The sequence below is a fragment of the Macrotis lagotis genome, chromosome 1, assembly GCF_037893015.1.
Source record: "Macrotis lagotis isolate mMagLag1 chromosome 1, bilby.v1.9.chrom.fasta, whole genome shotgun sequence".
NCBI classification, from domain to species: domain Eukaryota; kingdom Metazoa; phylum Chordata; class Mammalia; order Peramelemorphia; family Peramelidae; genus Macrotis; species Macrotis lagotis.
Genome location: NC_133658.1, coordinates 826837788 through 826856946, shown reverse-complemented (window position 1 = coordinate 826856946; position 19159 = coordinate 826837788). Strand labels below are relative to the sequence as shown.

General features: G+C 38.1%; 1 protein-coding gene across 2 annotated transcripts in view; it reads right to left on the bottom strand.

Annotated features, from left to right (window-relative positions):
* FAM124A (family with sequence similarity 124 member A) overlaps positions 1-18616 on the bottom strand; it is a 196482-nt gene extending 177866 nt beyond the window's left edge. Inside the window, exons 1-2 of one of the 2 annotated variants that reach the window (XM_074217173.1) lie at positions 18482-18616; positions 17290-17401 (exon numbers count right to left, since the gene is read on the bottom strand). The gene's annotated coding sequence lies outside the window, so the exon portion shown is untranslated. The remainder of the gene's footprint in view (positions 1-17289; positions 17402-18481) is intronic. The other variant, XM_074217174.1, reaches the window with a different exon arrangement.
* Between the last annotated feature and the right edge of the window lie 543 nt (positions 18617-19159).

Below are 19159 nucleotides of genomic sequence, written 5' to 3'. Positions count from 1 at the left end.
GCACAGGAGAAAGTTGAATTCGAAGATAAAATATGCTGTAAAAATGGAGTCAATAAGAAAAAAGGTAAATGGAATGGGAGAAAGGAAAAGGAGAGGGGGAATAGTCCAAGCTATTTCACATAATAAGATTTTTTTTTATTACAATGAGCTATTGCAATGATATGGAAGGGGGGAGGCAAGGGGGAATGAGGGAACCTTTGCTCTCATCAGAGATGGCTAGGAGAGGAAACAGCAAATATACTCAATGGGGTATAGACATCTGGAGTAAGAAGGAGGGGGAGCAGGGGGAAGGGGTGGGGATGTGAATAAAGGAGGAAAGGATGGACCATGGGGGGACAGTGGTCAGATATAACACATTTTCTTTTTTTTACTTCTTGCAAGGGGCTGGGATTGGATGGCCTGCTCAGGACCATAGGGCCTGGTGGATTCTGGGCCTAAGGGGTGGTATGGGGGCTCAGGGCTTCTTGGCCCCAGGACCGGGGATCTGTCTGCTGCGCCACTCAGAAACCCTACAGCAGAGTCAGAGTGAAAGGAGAGAGAAAAAGAGTACATGGTCGTGGAGAAATAAGAAAGGAGGGAGTTGTGATCAGCAATGGCAACATTGGAAAAATATGGAAGTAACTTTTGTGATGGACTTATCATAAAGAATGTGATCCACTCACGACAGAGTTGATGGTGTTGGAACAAAGACTGAAGCACATTTTTTGTTATTATTATTTGGGGGAGGGTGCAGGGCAAGTGGGGCTGGGTGGCCTGCCTGGGGCCACATAGCAGGGTGATCTTTGGGTGGCTGGGGCCGGATTCGGACCCAGGTGCTCCTGGCTCAAGGGCCAATGGTCTGTCTGCCACCCAGCCACCCCTACTATTATTACTATTTTATTTTATTTTGGGTCTTTTTTTTCCCTTCTTTTTGGTTTTTGCAGGGCAGTGGTGATCGGGTGGCTTGCATGTCACATGGCTGGGTGATTATTGGGTTTATGAGGCTGGATATGGGCTTGGGTGCTTGTGGCTCCAGGGCTGTTGCTTCATCCATTGTGCCACCTGGCCATACCTACAATTACTATTATTTTTTTAATTTTAATTTTTTTTCTCTCCCCTTTACTTTTTCGCCCAAGCAAGTCTATCTATATTCATGGGGGGAGGGGTATTTTGTTTACTTGTAAACAAGTATATTTTATTAATGTAAAGAAAAACATTTGTACAAAATGAGAATAAAAAAAACTGAATAAAAAAAAGAAATCTATGGGCAATCAAGAGAAATGTTGGAATATTGGAACCTTCTCATCTGCCTAGAGTTCCAGTGTGCAGGGTGGCCAATGTATGTGATGTAGTGTGTATGTATGTATACTATAGTATGCATGTGGTATTGTGGATAGAGTACTTGCCTTGGAGTCAGGAGGAACTGAATTTGAATCTGACCTCAGACACTTGATACTTACTAGGTGTTTGAACTTGGACAAGTTACTTAACCCTGACCACCCCACATTCCAGGCCATCTCCAGTTATCTTGATTCATATCTGGCCAGGGACCTAGTTGGCTCCCAAGAAAAAAAGGAGTTTGGTGACTTTGCATTGCAGGCCTCACTCAAATCCAATTCATATGCATGTTATGCCATCACCTCCCTGATGTCATTGTCCAATTGGAGAACAAAGGACAAACAACAATAAGAGTTCCATTGGAACTCGTTCACCATTCAAATTCTTCTCTCCTTTCCTATCTCTCTCATCTGTTTTTCTCTCCCATAACTCTCTAAGACCTTCAGGATTCACATTTCCACATAGCCAGCATCTCAGGACTGTCCTTCAGTGGACCTCTTAATCCCTTCTGCACAGGAGGCTATCTATATCCCTTTCAAGATCTCACACATTCTTTCTCTATGGTCCAGCTGTCTTGGTTTGTTTACTTTCTCCTTCATTCCTCACCCATCTCCATGGCTTCACACTTGTGTCCCAAGGCCTGGAATGCTTTCTCTCTCCTCACCTCACCTTCTAGAATCCTTGCTTCCTTCCAACTTAACTGAAATACCACCTCCTGCAGGAGACCTTCCTCAGTTCGCTGAACTACAGTACCTTCCCTAACCTACTGGTAGCCTTCTTTATGCAACCTATTTAAATATGTGTTGTCTTCAAAGGCTTCTCTTTGTCTTTGAGTCCCCTATCACTTAGCAAATTGCAAACCTCATATTAAGGGCTTAATAAATGTGTTAATTGATTGACTGAACATGCAGCTAGTTAGTGACAGAGGTAGTACAAGGACCCTAATGTCTGGATTGAGATTGTTGCTCTTCTCCCATGCTTTACTGCTTTTCCTGGCTTAAACTCATTTAAATTTGAGCAAGGGCTATTGAATTATGGATCAGGCAACTAGAAGTCTGAAGTTTATTCCTCACTTTATGCCAATTTACTCATGATGCAGCTTTGGAGAAAACTCTTGGCAACATATTAGGGTGACTGATTAAAGGCAAGAATGACTATTGTGTTGACCCAGGGCTTGTAAGGTTTGAACAACTCAAACCAGGGGTAAATTATTCTGTTCAAGAAATGATCTTTAAGACTCTTATAAAGCCTTGAGAGTTTTTGCTCTGAAATTTAGGAAAACAACCAAGAACAAAAGTTCTATCTGAGAGATTTGTGCCTGTTCTCCTCTAAAAGTAAAAAAAAAAATATGTGTATATCATTAGGTGAATACATCTTGGTAGTATTCCTGACATATTCCTGAAAGGGTCTTGCTGTGTATAAAATAAAAAATCTTGCCAAGGCCATGCAGGTCTAGGCTATGCGCCAAGGGACAATCCTATAAACAAGGCCATGATTAATCAGAAGGCCAAAGCACTTTCAAGTGAAGGTTAAAAGTATGGGAAATAGAAACCACCCCAGTTCCCTACCAATTAAAACTCAGAAAAACCCAAAGCAGAGATCAAAAAGCAGAGGGTCAGAGACAACATTCCAGAAGAAAGCACTGAAAAAAAAGAAATGAATAGATCATATTATCTCTGCCCACAAAGATAATGTCATCATATATCACTGCCTCACCTTTAGTATTTAATACAAAATTTATTAAATGCCTGTTATATGTTGACCTCAGGGGATTAAAAAAAAAGACAAACATGAAATTGTCCTTGCTTGCTTCTAGAGAATATAATATACTCACAGATTAGTAAATATAGACTATATGCATAGCAACAGAAAGTAATCACAAGAGCTAGGAAGCTCTAAAAATTAGGGGAATAATCAAGAAAGACCCTGTGGGGGAGGTATGTAAAATATGTTTGACAAGCAGGGTAAACTAAAGTGCCTAATACAAGGAAGGCAAATTTGACCTCCCAAATGACATTGAGACATTAGTAGAGTGAGTCCCTTGATTAGACTATGACTTGGGAACAGTGTACTTGATTTGGAAGAGATAGGAGAGGTTGGTGTTGGGCGAGGGAAAATAGGTTGGAAACAAAGGATGAAAAGGATGTATATTATAAGAAGATATACAATCAGGTAAGGAAATTCAGGCCTTGAGTGGAGGAAAAAATGGAGGAGAATATTTAGATAAAGATCAACTGAGATAGAAATGAAATTCATACAGCTATCGAACATATTTTCTTGCAGATATCACTGAATCAAAGTTGAATGAAGCCCTATGTATAAAAACCTGATGTTAATTCCAGGCTAAGAGGAACTCAGTACCTGACTTCCTATAAAACCACTTTATGAGATGAGAGGGATTAATCAGCTTAATCACTTTGGAGGAACAGGATATATTGATTACCTGTTTCTCAGATCCTTTGAATAAGACTTTTATTATTCTGAAAAAGCAAACCACACTTCAATTTCTTGTCCAAGACCTTTTGTGAAGTCATATAAAACATATTTTTATATTAACATGTTGCAAAAAAATATGAAAAATTTTTAAAAGTGGAAAAAAAGTTTTAATTTGCATTTAGAGTTCAGCTTTCTTTCTGGAGGTGACTAGCATTTTTTTTTTTATCATGAGTCCTTTAGTATTAGGACCAAAGATTCTTAATCTGGTGTTTATGGATTTGTTTTCCTTTTTTAAAAAAATTGATAATTATACTTCCATATAATTGTTCCATTGGTATTCCTAGGCAAAAAACATTATTCTGAGATAATGGAATCTATAGGCTTTACTAGAATGCAAAAAGGATCCATGACACAGAGTCTAAGAAAACTTGCCCTAAATAAAGAATGTAGCAGAGAGTTGGAAATATTTATTTTATCTTTTAGGTGAGAGACCAACAGTGCAATAAATACAGAAAATTTCCTTTGTTTATGATGAAACTTGGCACCATGGTGTGCTGAGTTCTACAAACAAAATCAGATAATAAGAAAAGCCTGCATTGGAAACCAGCTAGTTGTAGTATACGCTCCAGTGGAAGAGATCCAGATTCTGTTATGAAACAAAGGAGACCTCAGTTTGGTAACCATGGCAGGATGACATGGCCCTCAAACTGTGAATGAGTAGCAGGATAAATGAGATATTTGGCAGTCTTTCTCTTGCAGTCATTTAAAATGGCCACACACAAGCTATAGCCACACTTGCAGGAGAGGTCAATCACTAAAAAATGGTGCTGTGGGGAAAATCACCAGGGGAAAACAATCCATATCCCTTTGCTTCACACTCAATCTTCTCCTCTTCCTAAAGTGAAAGATACCCAGCAGATTTCTGGGTAGTCTAATGTAGTTCAGAGTCTGGGTGTGATGCAGAGAGACAAGGGATGTCAAATTTTGACAAGTTTGGTTCTGTCACTGAGTTTTCAGTTTTCAGTCATGTCTGACTTTTCATAAACCCATTTGGGATTTTCTTGACAAGGATAGTGAAATGGTTTGCCATTTTCTTATTTTTTATACATAAGGAAACTGAGGCAAACAGGGTTAAGTAACTTGTTCAGGGATCTACAACTAGTTGGTGTATGAGACCAGATTTGAATTCAGAAAGATGTTTTCTTCCTGCTTCCAGGTCTGGAACTCTCCTCTGCTCTACCAAGTACTCTTTGTTTGAGCCACCTAGATCCATTTTTACTGGGGACAGAAAAAAAGGAGAATTTGTTGCTTTGAAGATTTGACTCTTCGAACAAATTGTAATGGAATTGAGTTCCATTAATCTAGAGAGGAGTTAGTATGAGTAAAATGTTGGATTTGAATTCATATTATGTAAGAGACTGTTTGATGATCTTTAATGACAAAATTCAAATGGATTAGTCACTAGGTAAAACTCAGAGGGTCTCTGCTCTACTGGAAGGGGTGTTTTTTGTAAATATTAAGAGAGGATGCTGGGAGAAAGAGCACAGTTTTGGAAGAATCAGGGAACAAGAATCTACTCCTAACAGAGATACTGACTGTTGGATAAGTCATTAAACCTTGCTTTTGTCAAGTTTTAGAAAGCTGAATATTTATAACCTGCTTGAAACAGATTTGGAAGCTGGAGGGATATATTGGAGCCAATTGTCTATCTTCCAACCTCATCCTCACTCCCATCCCTAAACCTCACTCTCATTCTCACTGTTACATGAAAAAGCTTTGAGAGATGTGATTTCTGGTTAATTAATCACTTTATTTATCAAGTGGGCAGATAATTAATAAAAGGGGTGAGTGCTACTCTTGAATGCCAAAGATCCCTCATGATACCCACTTGAAACTTTATATGTCCTTGGAAGAGTGGGTATTCCTGAGGGTGACAATCAATTCTGATTGGTTAACAGCTAATGAGAAGGATGAATATTATGAGAGGTGGACTCATTCTAAGGAGGGGTAGGGGGATGTGACTGTGATCATATTCACTCCTGCACCAACCCTAGTCTGGAACAAACTAGATAAAGGATCTATCCCCACCCAATCTTGATTAGATAGAACACAATGGACCAGAATTTACCTTAGATTAAATTCTTTGTAAGGTTCTCTAACTGGGTGAGGTGATCATTCTAAGATTTCAACTCATTATCTACTTTGCCCTTTAGAGAATTGTGATCTAATCTCCAGATGAGGAAGGGAAAATATTCTGGATCTCCTCAAGATGAATGATTAACTATTTAATAATGATTTCTTTCATCACTCCATCACCCTCTCTCTCCTTACTCTTTCACCCTCACTTTCAACCTAATTCCTTACCACAGACACAGAGGGAGGGGCAGGGTCAAAACTCCTCCAGGACAACCTGGTAATTTGCCTCTAGGACGAATGCTGTAGTGAATAGAACCCCTAAAAGTATCATCTCAGAGTGAGCTTCTCTTGCCTTCTTCATTAGCTACAACCCTGCTGAATGTCTCTCTCTCTCCTTTACTACTAGTATAAAAATCTCTATAGTTCTAGTCTGAAGAAAGGAAGATCATGTCTGCCTGAAATAGAGAAAGAACTAAAATAGAGTAAACTAAATAAGAGGAGCCGCAACGTTTCTGCAGCTGCCTCTCATACAAAACGGAAACTGCTAGAAGAATGGTCTTTCTGCAACCCACATTTTAAGGGACAGAAGAGGAGAGGAGGGGTAGCTACGTGGCACAGCAAGATAAAGGACCAGGCTTGACATCAGGGAGACTCCTTGTCATGAGTTCAAATCTGTCCCCTGACACTTACTAGCTGTGTGACCCTAGGAAAGCCATTTAACTCTGTGTGCCTCAGTTTTCTCATCTGCAAAATGAGTTGAGGGAGGAAATGACAAATTACTTTAGTATGTTTGTCAAGAAAACTCCAAATGGGATCCCAGAGAATTGGACTTGACTGAAAAATTACTCAACAATAGAGAAGAAGAATAACTAGACATGAATACTCATGATTGGTTGATTAATAAATACTTGTGATTTACTGACTGGTTGAAATGACTTATGACTGGCTACATAGCTCAGAACTAATGCTTAAAGGAGCTAGAGAATGCCCACTATAGATATTGGTTGCCTCTTTTGGTATATTTTCTGGCCACTATATAACAGGTAGGGAGGCAGGAAATAATATCTTGTGCATTCTTAAGATTGTACAGAGTCACATATGAACTATAAATTCCAGGGAAATGCCCATATGATTCCAGAACTATGCCCATAGACTATGTCTATATAAAAACAAAGAAATGACTAATTTTTAGGATGATGATCATCATGATGCATGTGGCATTTAAAGAACCAATTTCTGTGCAGATGGTGGCTAATCTGTGTTACTCCTTCTGATTTAGTTATAACTGTGCCAAATCAATGCAATGCTTAGGGTGGGGTATATATGCTTTATTGCACTTGCCATTATGTTATTGTTTGACTTTTGTCCTTGAAGAAGACCATGACATTCAGAAGATGATGCCGTGTTGTAAGTGAATTGGATTTAAGTGAAGTAGGGCTGCGTAAGGTCACTTTCTCCTCCTGAGCCATCTGGGACCAATGGCAAGATATAGATGAAGATGACTGGCAATAGCCCCAGAGGCCCCCTTGGTCTTTCCCAGGCTTCAGTTTGCCCATTTAGTGATTAAGGGAAGGTTTTTGTCATTATACAGACATAACCCCTCAATAGGAGGGAAATATTTTTGGTATAGTGTTGAAATTTTATGCAATTGATACAGATATTTGTATCACATTTGGGATGAAATATCTTCGGCAAGTTACTGCACAGGGAAACAAACCAAATGTTAGAATTGTACTTAGAGATGAGCAGAACCAGAAGAACATTTTACACCCTAACAGCAACGTGAGGGTGATGATCAACCTTAATGGACTCGCTCATTCCATCATTGCAACAATGAGGGACAATTTTGGGCTCTCTGCAATGGAGAATACCATCTGTATCCAGAGAAAGAATTGTGGAGTTTGAACAAAGACCAAAGACTATTACCTTTAATTTTAAAAAAAATCATTATCTTATTATATAATTTTACTCTCTTGTACTTTATTTTTCTTCATTAAAGATATGATTTCTTTCTTATAACATTCAACAGAGATCAATGTATACCATGGAAACAAAGTAAAGACTAACAGACTGCCTTCTGGGGGGGGGGGGCTGGGGGGGGTGAGATTAGGGGAGAAATTGTAAAATTCAAAATAAATAAATAAATAAATAAATAAATAAATAACTTTAAAAAAGAAAAATAAATAAAAATACACTAGTACATAAAACAAGAACTGTACTTATAGAGACCATATTCCTCAATGCCAAATTGTCTTAAAACCTATATATGTTGTATAAAAACATGCAAAAACTAGAACAAGAAGGATAAAATTTTTCTGATAACCTGTGTAAAAGACTTTTATGGAAATAGGACTGATCCCCATAAGCAGACTTTATGATAAATGAAAACCTGAAAAATAATAACCTTTCTGGTATGAGGTCTAAAACTTTATATTAGACTCCTGTTAGAAGCAAAAGACCTGAAATCTAGTTTTGAATCCTCTGCTTGCCATCTTCCCTACCATCACCACCTCAACTTACGAGCTATTTGGCTTATTTGGAGACTGTTCTATCATCTATAAAATGGAGACAATCACTTGTACCAACTGTCTGACAGGTTGTTAATGTTCTTTGCTAACCTAAAAGTTCTCTATAAAATATGTTATTAGTGTTTGTAGCTTTTGTGAAGATTGGCTATTTCTTTAAAACTGGATAGAGGGGGCAGCTAGGTTGTGCAGTGGATAGAGCACCAGTTGTGGAGAAAGCAATGACCTTGGAGTCAGGAGTACCTGAGTTCAAATCTGGTCTCAGACACTTAATAATTACTTAGCTGTGTGGCCTTGGGTAAGCCACTTAACCCTATTTGCCTTGCAAAAGCCTTACAAAAAAAACTGGATAGAGGCATTTCAAGACTATACTGTTTTCATAGGAATGTGTCTAAGGATTGTTTTTTATGCATTCAAAAATCCCAAACTTACATGGTGTTATCTTTTTGTGTAGTATCTGTTTCAACATTTAGACTATAATCTCCTTGAGAAGAACCTAGGTATATTTGTATTGCTAAGGCTCACCACAGTTCCTCCTTTATCCCAAAATGAATATTGGTTGTGGGAGACAGTACTGCAAAAATTCTGATTGTTATCATAAGTCACCATAACCAAAGAATTCATTACCATTGCCTAACCTGATGGTGATCAAAAACTCTACTCACTGAGACTTGTTCTGGGGTGGTAGATGTAGCTTGTCACTGGGACTAGATTTGAAGTCTTTCTACTTTGATAGAAGCTGCAGCATTTGTATTTTGTTGACACGAGTTTTTGATAACTCCTGGTCAACAGACTGTGACTACTGCAGAATCTACTGTAGGAATTCAGTGACCCCTGGGCAGGTCTTGAATGCTGAGTGTTTCTTACTGACTAAAACAGCATTAATCACATACCCAGAAAAAAGATGCGGAATGTGAAGGAAGGAAGAGCTTGAGGAGAACTTGGACAGATATGATGTAAAGGTAAAAAATAATGCAGACAGTTTTGAACTGTAAGACTGTTGTTCCTTTCGCTTCTCAGATTTTACTTTTTTCATTTATTTATTTTGAATTAAAGAAACTAAAAAGTTAACAATTGCACCTACATAATCCTGAAGGATCCTCAATGAGTTGTCCTATTTTTCATGTATTCAAATATAAAAATAAAAGATGTTTGGATAAACAGAAAAATAACTCCAAATCCCAAGGGAGAGGTTCTCAAGATCACCATTTCTGTATCTTATTTAAATCTTTCATTTTTACCAATGTTGAAGACTCTTGAGGTTGAAACTCCTACCAATGCAGATTAGCAAGCATTGTGCAATTTAGAGTCCTCTAAGGTTGCCTGAGGCACTATTAGGTTAAGTAACGTGACCAGAATCAAATAGTAGATGTCAGTGTGTTGGAGGTGTATTTCTTCCAAACTCCAAGAGCAGATTTCAATCTCTCCTCTCTCTCTCTCTCTCTCTCTCTCTCTCTCTCTCTCCCCTCATTCTCTCTTACTTTCCTCTATTCTCTCTCTTCTCTGTCTTATAGAGAAGATACTATTTATTCTTTATTAATAGTGTTGAATCTAGATTTATGTGGCTAGACAATTATCTAAGCCCAAAGTTTCTGTAGGAAAGCACAGTGATTGAAATGGTGAGATCCCACTCAGGACTTGTTTTGCTTGGGTCCACTCAAAATTTTGGGTTCCTCAATTAAATTGACTTGCTATCTAATATATACCTTGAACTGCCCTTCTCTTGGAGACTTCCTACTCCCTGAATAAGATCAAGCAGGGAAATGTCCTGCAGTGGTGTCCATGACTGGGGGGGAGTTTGAAACTGGATTTGCACTGAATTGGCCTAATAGTGGAAATCATGTGCAAACCTCCTTTCAGTGAGGCAGATATATTAACTGCCTTATTTGGTGTTTTTTTTTTCCAGGCAGTTAAAATCAAGGTCAGCAATACCTATATCTTATATATAATTATGGAATATGAACATATATAATAAAATGTTGTACAAATATTACTCTGGTGATCTACAGATAAATAGCAACAGGCACACACATTGTACCACTCAACTCAGTTTGTGAGGGACTGAACAATCTGAGGTGAGGCACAGCCTTGCTTCACGTCTTTCCCTATATTTGAGGCTAAAACATGCAAATTCAAACTGTTTTATCTATGAAAATGGATGGAATCATATAAGAATTACAAATATAAGAGAGTTCAGTGAGCAACTATTAATATTTTATCTATCATTTTTCTACTTTTCACAATGTCAGGAAAGGCTCTCCCACCTCTGCCTTCCCTGACATTGTATTCCTGTCCTTATGGTCATGTCTGAAATTTATATAATGTAAACTCACAAAGACTCATAGAGTGAGCCAAATCAGTTTTCCTACTTTTCCCCCTATCAATCAATCTAATAAATTTATTTCTGAAATTATTTCAGATTCTGGGGTTCATTCTTATGACTAACAATCTCTATTCTATCTATGTGTGCATAGATGTATTATATGTATATGTGACTATTGATTTGCATTGGTTAAATTTCATTATAATAAAATCTTTACAATTGTGCCAGTGTTATTTGTTAAACTCAAATTGAAGGATTCCCTGTAGCGATTCTCCAGATGTTCAGGTTTTTTTGTTTGTTTTTTTGCAAAGGACATTGTACTTATTGCATCAAGCCCTAAGGCATTGCAAAACTTTCTGGAAGAGATTTGAAATCACTCAAAATGATTTGCTCAGACTATACACACAAGAAAGATCAAATGGATGAAAAATATCTATTTCCCATGACATTTAATTGAATGGCCAACTTATAGAGCTTTTCTATCAGCATATCTAGTTGAGATCAATGTGATAAATAGATGTTGAATTGGCACAGAATTAAGCAGGAAAAAAGACAAATTGGATTGCTTCTCTGAAACTGGAAAGTTCTAATGAACTAAACATTTTCTGTGAACAAAAGTTTATTTTGTTTTATGAATAAATTTTTATTGATATCTTTTGTTTTAAAATTTATCTTCTCCCCCTTTACAAAGAATTTGCCTTTGTAACAAAGAAGAAAAAATTTAAACAGTTCAGCAAAACCACCACATCCCAAAAGTCTGCCATCTATGCAGTGTTCCATGACCATAATGGAAAACCAACTTTAAAGGGGAAGGTTTTTTCTTAAAACTCTTCTTTAGGGTCAAAGTTGATCATTACACAATTTCACATTTACTTTCAATTATTTTTTATTATAGCTGTCCTTTCTTTTTACATTGTTTTTGTCAAGTATATTGTTTTGGTTCTGCTTACTTTCCTTTACATTAGGTTATATTTCTTCTTTGTATTCTTCATAACCATTATTTCTTCAGTTTAGTAGGAAGGAAGGAAATAAGCATTTATTAATCCTGTTCTGTGATAAGTGCTTTACAAGTTTTACCTCATTTGATCCTCACAGCAACCCCAGAAGGTAGGTATTGTTATTGTCTCCATTTAATAGATGAAGAAACTGAGATAGACAAAGGTTAAGTGACTTGCCTATGTTCACACAGATAGTGAAGAGTCTGTGACTGGATTTGAACTCAAGTCTTCCTAACTCCAGGTCCATTGCTCTATATCCACTGTGCCACCTAACTGGTTCATAGGAATATTTCATTTCATTCATTATTTATGATACCCCACAGTCAATAAGCATCTTTTTAAGAGTTATTTTCTTCTACAAAAGTACTGTTATAAACATTTTTATGTATATAACTTCTTTCTTTTTAGCATTTGCCACCTTGAGGGTTTATATCTAAAAATGAGATCTCTGGGTTAATGGTTACAGACACTCTTGTTGCTTTCTTTGCAAAATTTCAAACTGATTTCTTGAATAGTGGAATCAAGTCACAATTTCACCAACAATGCATCAATGTACCTGTTTTTTCAACCCTACTCTGACATTGAATATTCCCATTTCTCATTCTCTTTGTCAATTAATGGGGTGTAATGTTAAACCAAAGAGTTTTTTGATTCATATTTCTCTTTGCTGGTTTGTTTCTTGTCTCTTGTTATCAAAGGAGAACAAAGTGACATCACTATTAGAGACAAGTTAGAGTGTGTCTGACTCTGGCTGATCAGACCAATATGAGCTTAGAATGCTCTATCATAAGATGGGAACAAATAGTCCATATGGACACATGGGGTGGTTACTCAAAACTTACATGTGCCACATTTCCTTCAATTCTGCCTTGCTCATTGAGCACAGTACCCTCTTTGTTGAGGGCATACCATTCTCAGAGGTCCTGTGCCAGTGTCTCCCATGCTTAAATTCTGAAGTTCTTAAGAGAGACCTTCAGAGGGTCCCTATATTGTTTTTTCTGAGCCCCCCCCCCCCCAATGAGTGCTTCGCCTATTCTCCATAGAATAGTCTTTTTTGACAAACTTAGGTTTGGAACATTCTTTCATATGATTATTAATAGTTTGAAATTTGTCTATTCAGAACTACCTATTCCCACCTTTTGATCAGTTATCTATAGGGCATTGGAAAAGGACATATTTTGTTTTGTTTTGTTTTTTTAGGTTTTTGCAAGGCAAATGGGGTTAAGTGGCTTGCCCAAGGCCACACAGCTAGGCAATTATTAAGCACCTGAGACCAGATTTGAACCCAGGTACTCCTGACTCCAAGGCAGGTGCTTTATTCACTATGCCACCTAGCCGCCCCAGGACATATTTTTAATATCATTATTTTACTGATGATATTTGACTGTAAGGTATCAGACACATCTGTCTCTAAGGAATTGAAAATCAGTATCGTCCAGGAAGCAATGGAGAGACATTTGATGGATGTGAGCAGGTTGTAGCAAATATCCAATGAAGAACCAAGGAAGACTTGAGTAAAAGATACCATTAAGGAAATTTTCATAGAAAAGAGAAGACAAGCTTGTCACATGGCAAAGGTGACAGATAAAAGGTGGACAAAGTGCTTTACTGTGTGCTTACAATGTCAGTGGAATAGGGTTTGAGTTGAGTAGAATACCATCTACAAATTATGGAGACAAAACTACTCAGAGTGAGCAGGCATGGTATACAATAGGAGCTGAATCAGTGTTTATTGACCTGTCTTGTGGGTTGTTTCCCTGGAAAGAACATTCAATTTGATGAACTCTCAAATGAATTTTTTTTGAGTTCATGAGTGTGTATGCATACACATATATATGTATATTTAACAATATAACATATGAACATGCCTGCAAATTATTAATAGGTATACATTTATATAATACGTTTTTGTTTAATTACTAGATAAAAATGCTGACTTGTGACAGATAGGCTTGCCTTTTTCTTCTCAATTGCTTAATACAATTTAAAACCCCACTTCTTTGAAATTCTGCTATTTCACCTAGCTTTATATCCTGGAAGATATAGTCGACTAATTGGAGCCAGGTTGGCATTGGTCAAACAAAATGAAAACAGAGATAATTAGAAAAATTCAGTGGGAAGACTGGTTATTATTTTATCCCTAGTAGAAATGATTCAGAATAGTGCCTCTGATCTTCCTTTTCAGGTTTCAGTTTCCACCCCAAAAGAAGGTTTATTTAAGGTCTTTTCTCAAAGAGTGTCAATGGGAATGATTTTCGAGCTGACTTCATTTGTATTTACAGCTCAGATTTGTTGAGTGTCCTGTACAGTCTTCTTTCACTTTGCTAAACCTTCAGATTAAAGAAGACCCAAAAAAACCAAGAGTCTAATTTCTCAAGTTTTTCTTTTCTTTTATCTTTGAATAGCCAATCAATGACCCATGAGATGTTTTATTGAATTCCTCACTCAAACCTGTGAGCCATAATGCTTGTTGACAATGTTTCTACATTCATCTTTAAAAAATTCTCTGCAAAACCTTCCTAGTCCAATTAAATCCCTTGGTAATGCTGAAACCCACACTTTAGAGAGCAAGAACCCCATCTAGTGGAAAAGAAAAAAAAAGTGGTTTCTGTGTTTCTTTGAGGCAACAATATCATGGTAGTAACCTCTCGGAGGAAAAAGCACCATCCAATAAGCCCAGGACCAGAAGAAAACCTTGAGAAACCTCATTCTTAATCAGTGTGACAGAGAGAGCTGGGAAGGACTCAATCAGCCTTTTCAAAAGAGAAAAAAAAAGAGAAATCTAGAGCCTATGCTTGATCAGGCTCTCAAGGGGAAGGAAAACTGATTTTGGTGTGTGTGTGTGTGTGTGTGTGTGTGTGTGTGTGTGTGTGTGTGTGTGTGTGTGTGTGTGAAGACAAAGATGCTAAAGATACCTGATCTTTGACAAATAGACTTAGGTGCTGTTCTATACCCAGAAGGGATTGTGAAGGTTGCCCATGTCAACCTGCTTCCTTTCACTGATGAGAACCCAAGATCCAAGGGATTGGGGACATTTTAAAGAAGGTGCTTTATCATCACCCCACCCCCCCAGCTGTCTGATCTAATAGTTCACAGACAGATGACATTTCATAAGAGACATGAAAAAGTCTTGGGGAAACCTGCCTTGACTTTTTTCTCCTGAGGCTTTGGTAGCATATCTGCCCTGCCATTAATATTGCAAGAACAGCTTAAGCTGGAGCCCTGAGCTAGATGACATCTGCAAATATATTTCTATGAGGCTCACAAAGTCTTTGCAGAGAAGCAAACATAGAAGGGAAATGCAGATCAATTGTCAAGATTTTCCCACCTGAAGACCTTTCCCCATGATCAATCTATGAGTCTCTGCAGCCAAGAGCTCATGAGACCTCCTTGCTGGGTGATGGAACGACTTCCTGCTAATGAGATGGGGGACATGTTCATAGGGATTGGGACTTCTCTTTCCTGCATAGAATATTGAGATGGGAAGGGGTGGGGGACAGGCACTCTGTGTGTGTGTGTGTGTGTGTGTGTGTGTGACCATATTGCATAAGGAAAAAATGTTTCTTACATGTGTTCCCATTGTGACCTTTTGTCCTGAGGTGATACCAAGCACAACCACAACCAGTACAATTGCTCTAAATGGGCAAACAGATGAGATGATGAGCTTGGAGTCAAAAGGCCTGAGTACAGTCACTCACTAGCTGGATAGCCTCAGGGAAAATCAAATTATTTCTTTGGGCCTGAGTCAGGAATTTGTTGACTGGATGACCTTCATAGGCCTTTATCATTCTCAGATTCTGAAACCCACTTTCCTTATCTCATAAGAATTTGTTGTAAGGCACAGATGGAAGAAAATATGGTATAAATGGAAAGTATTAAGTGCACTTTAATTTCCTCATGTGATATTATGCTTGCTATAAATGCACTTTCATTTCCATTTTTCCTTCAGGGAATATGATATGACTCAGGGTGGGAGTAATGATGAGGGCAAAGATGGTAAAGGCCAAGGAATCCACTGGGTTTGAAAGTATTCTGTGGTTCCATCACACTCACAGAACATTAAAGCTTCAAGGAACCTTAAGACATTCACCAGTTCAGAAATCTTTTATTTTGTTTGCTATTTTTTCAATAGCTTTCCTTTATAGGACTGAAGCTCAGAGAGTTTAGATAGCATAGACATATAATAGTGATGAGGGCAAAGAGGATGAGGGCCAAGGAATCCACTGGGTCTGGAGGTACTTTGTGGTTCCATCACACTCACAGAACATTAAAGCTTCAAGGAATTTTAAGAAATATGCTAGCTCAAAACCCTTTATTTTATTTTGTTTGCTTTTTTTCAGTAGCTTTATTTTATAGGACTGAAGCTTAGAATTTAGATAGCATAGACATATAGTAGTGATGAGGGCAAAGAGGGTGAGGGCCAAGGAATCCACTGGGTCTCTGAGTACTCTGAGGTTCCATCATACTCAGAGGAACCTTAGTTTTATTTTATAGGACTGAAGCTCAGACAGTTTAGATATCATAGATAAATAGTAGGAGAGCCAGGATTAGAAACCAGGTGTCCAGGTTTGTAGTTCTTCCTATACTCATATATAGGAGAACTACTGTGGTTTGGATGTGTCTCTGGAGAGTTGGACAGGACAGTGAGCCAGATTCTCTCCAGGAAACTGAACACACACACAAATTATAGATAATAGGGAAAGCATCATAATATTAGAAGCAGACGATTGTCTTGATTTTAGAGAGATGTGGAGTTTATAAAAATATTTTTAGCTATTCTCTTTCCTATAGAAAAAGAAAAGCATGCTTAAGGGGGTGACAATTCAGGAATGGTTGAACAAAAATGTTCTACTAGTGTAATAGAATATTATTATACCGTAAAAATGAAGAGATAATTTCAGAGAAATCTGGGAAAACTTGTGTGAAATGTTACAGAGTAAAGTGAGAAGATCCAGGAGAACAATTTGAACATTAACAACTTTATATTGTAAAGATGAGCAACTTTAAAAGACTTAAGAATCTTGAACAATCTTGACAAACCCTGATTCCAAAGGACTGAATTTGAGGACCTTCTACCCTCCTCCTGAAAAGGAAGAAATAGACTGAAATTACAGAATGATACTCATATTTTTGGATATGGCCGATGAAAGAATTTATTTTATTTGGCTCTATATGTTACAAAGATCTTGTTTTTCTTTTCAGCATATTCGGGGTGTGGTGGGGTGTGAGGGGAGAGAAAAGGAAGCTAGAGTTAAGGTACCAAAAATTAAAAAGGAAGAAAAGATCAAATGTACAGAAGAAAAGAGATGGGTTTATTATTTCCAGAATGACAAGACTCAGAAAAATAATAAACTGCCCTAGGACCAAAGACCAGTGACAAACTTTAGTTGGGGTATTTTAAATCATGAAAGGGGCCTCTTGGGGGTCTTTGCAGCCAGCTCATGTCATGGCATAGCTAGGTGGCACAATGGAGTGCTGGACCTGGAGTCAGGAAGACCTGAGTTCAAATGTGGCTATATAAATGTCAGCTGTTATTCTCAACTATACATCTTACTTGGTTAAGTTTTCATGGCCAAGGAAGTTTTCAGCAACTTTGATGTGAAGTGATTTGAGGAGACAGACCCTTGAGGATCATTTTGCAGCAAATGGAACATAGCTCATAGAAACTGAAAGGAAATGAAGAATCCCCTTGTTGCACAAATCTGTTCCCAGCCCTATGTGAGATTAAGTCTGTGAATGCTTCTTAACCTTTTTAATTCTGAAGACCATTCTTAGAGAGTAACCCATTCAAATCACCTGTTCCTATTCAATTTATAAGGGACTGCCATATGCAAGGTCTAATTCTAATCTGTGAAACTGGAGTCTTAAGAATAACTCCCCTTCTTTTCCTATTCATTGCCCATCCCTTTTCACAGCATATTAAACTCTGCTCTGCCCCTGAACTGACAGAGAGCTTCCATGGGGATAAAAAGCTGACAAGACAACAAGCACAAGAGAAGGGAGCTAAGAGAGGAGAGGGAGCAGGAGAGAAGAGAATTAGGGAATAGGAGAGGAAGAGAGTATATGTACCATTACCCATCCTCTTAATTAAATGGATTGTTGGATTAATCCTTGGATATTCCTGAGTATAAGGCAGTTGTCTTGTCCCAGAGAAAAAAGAGATCATCTCTGACCAACCTGAGGTAGATAGGTCCTCACTAGAGTTTGCTCCCAAAGTAAGTCTGGTGCTCCTAGCCTGAGAATATCAATCTTCAAGGCTTTTGAAAGATCACACCATAGTGATGGTAACAAAAGAATGCATATATGGTCCCCAAACCACAAGCTCTATAGACATATTCTCCATTATTTCAACTCTCCACCCACCATGTTTACTCTTCCCAAATTTTCTGCTCATTGACAAACGTAGGGGCAGCTTGGTGGCACAGTGGATAAAGCACCGACCCTGCAGTCAGGAGGACCTGAGTTCAAATCCGACCTCAAACACTTAGTAATTACTTAGCTGTGTGGCCTTGGGCAAGCCACTTAACCTCCTTGCCTAGCAAACACAAAAAAATAGACAAAGACAAACAGAAAGAAGGGTACCCTTGCCAATGATTAAATGATTCACTTAGACTTGTTTCTTTCTTTCTGGGATGTTTGGTGGGAGGAGAAGAGAAATGGAAGCTGATTAGATAAGGAGTGCTAATGAACACTAGAAGGAAATCAAAGGCAACTGAAGGAGTTAATAAGCCCAGAAGGAATATTACCTTTAAAGGTAGTAAAGGCGACTTTATTCTGCCAGAGCTCCCCAACCTTGAAGGAAGTCTTGTTTTTGCTCCCTCTTTCCATGGCAGGAGCAGCAGCAGCAGCAGGGGTGGCATTGACTTTCTAATCTGTCATGATTTATGTGGCAATCCAGTATGAATTGTGAACTCTTAGTGGACTATAAGGGCACAGTGATCTAAGCAGTGGGTCACAATCCCTTTTTTTGCATCTATCTGTGACTAATCTGACACCCTCTCCCTGTTAGTTTTCTGAAGTTTGAGGGGTAGAAGCTGAGTTGGGACCTGGTGTGGTCTATTATGAAGATGATATAATTTCATATTTTTTTTTTGTATTCAATGCCTTGTATTTTAATTATGTGTCTAGTGAATAGTATGGTGCTTTTCCTCATCTTGACAAATTGTTTTTCATTTGGGCTTAACATGAAATAAAAGTGATCTCATAATACCTGGATCTAAGAGAAAGGGATTGCCAGAGAATGGGGACAAAATAGACAAAGAAGCTAACTAGGAATAAGGGTAACGGGAAGGTGGTGTTAGGGAGATCAAAATCTCAATGAGTACGTTGGAAGTGTAATACCTTCTCCAGAATACTTAACACACACTCATGGGTTGAGTCCCCAGAGGATGGATGTTACTTTGGGTTCTTGTGGTAATTGTGTG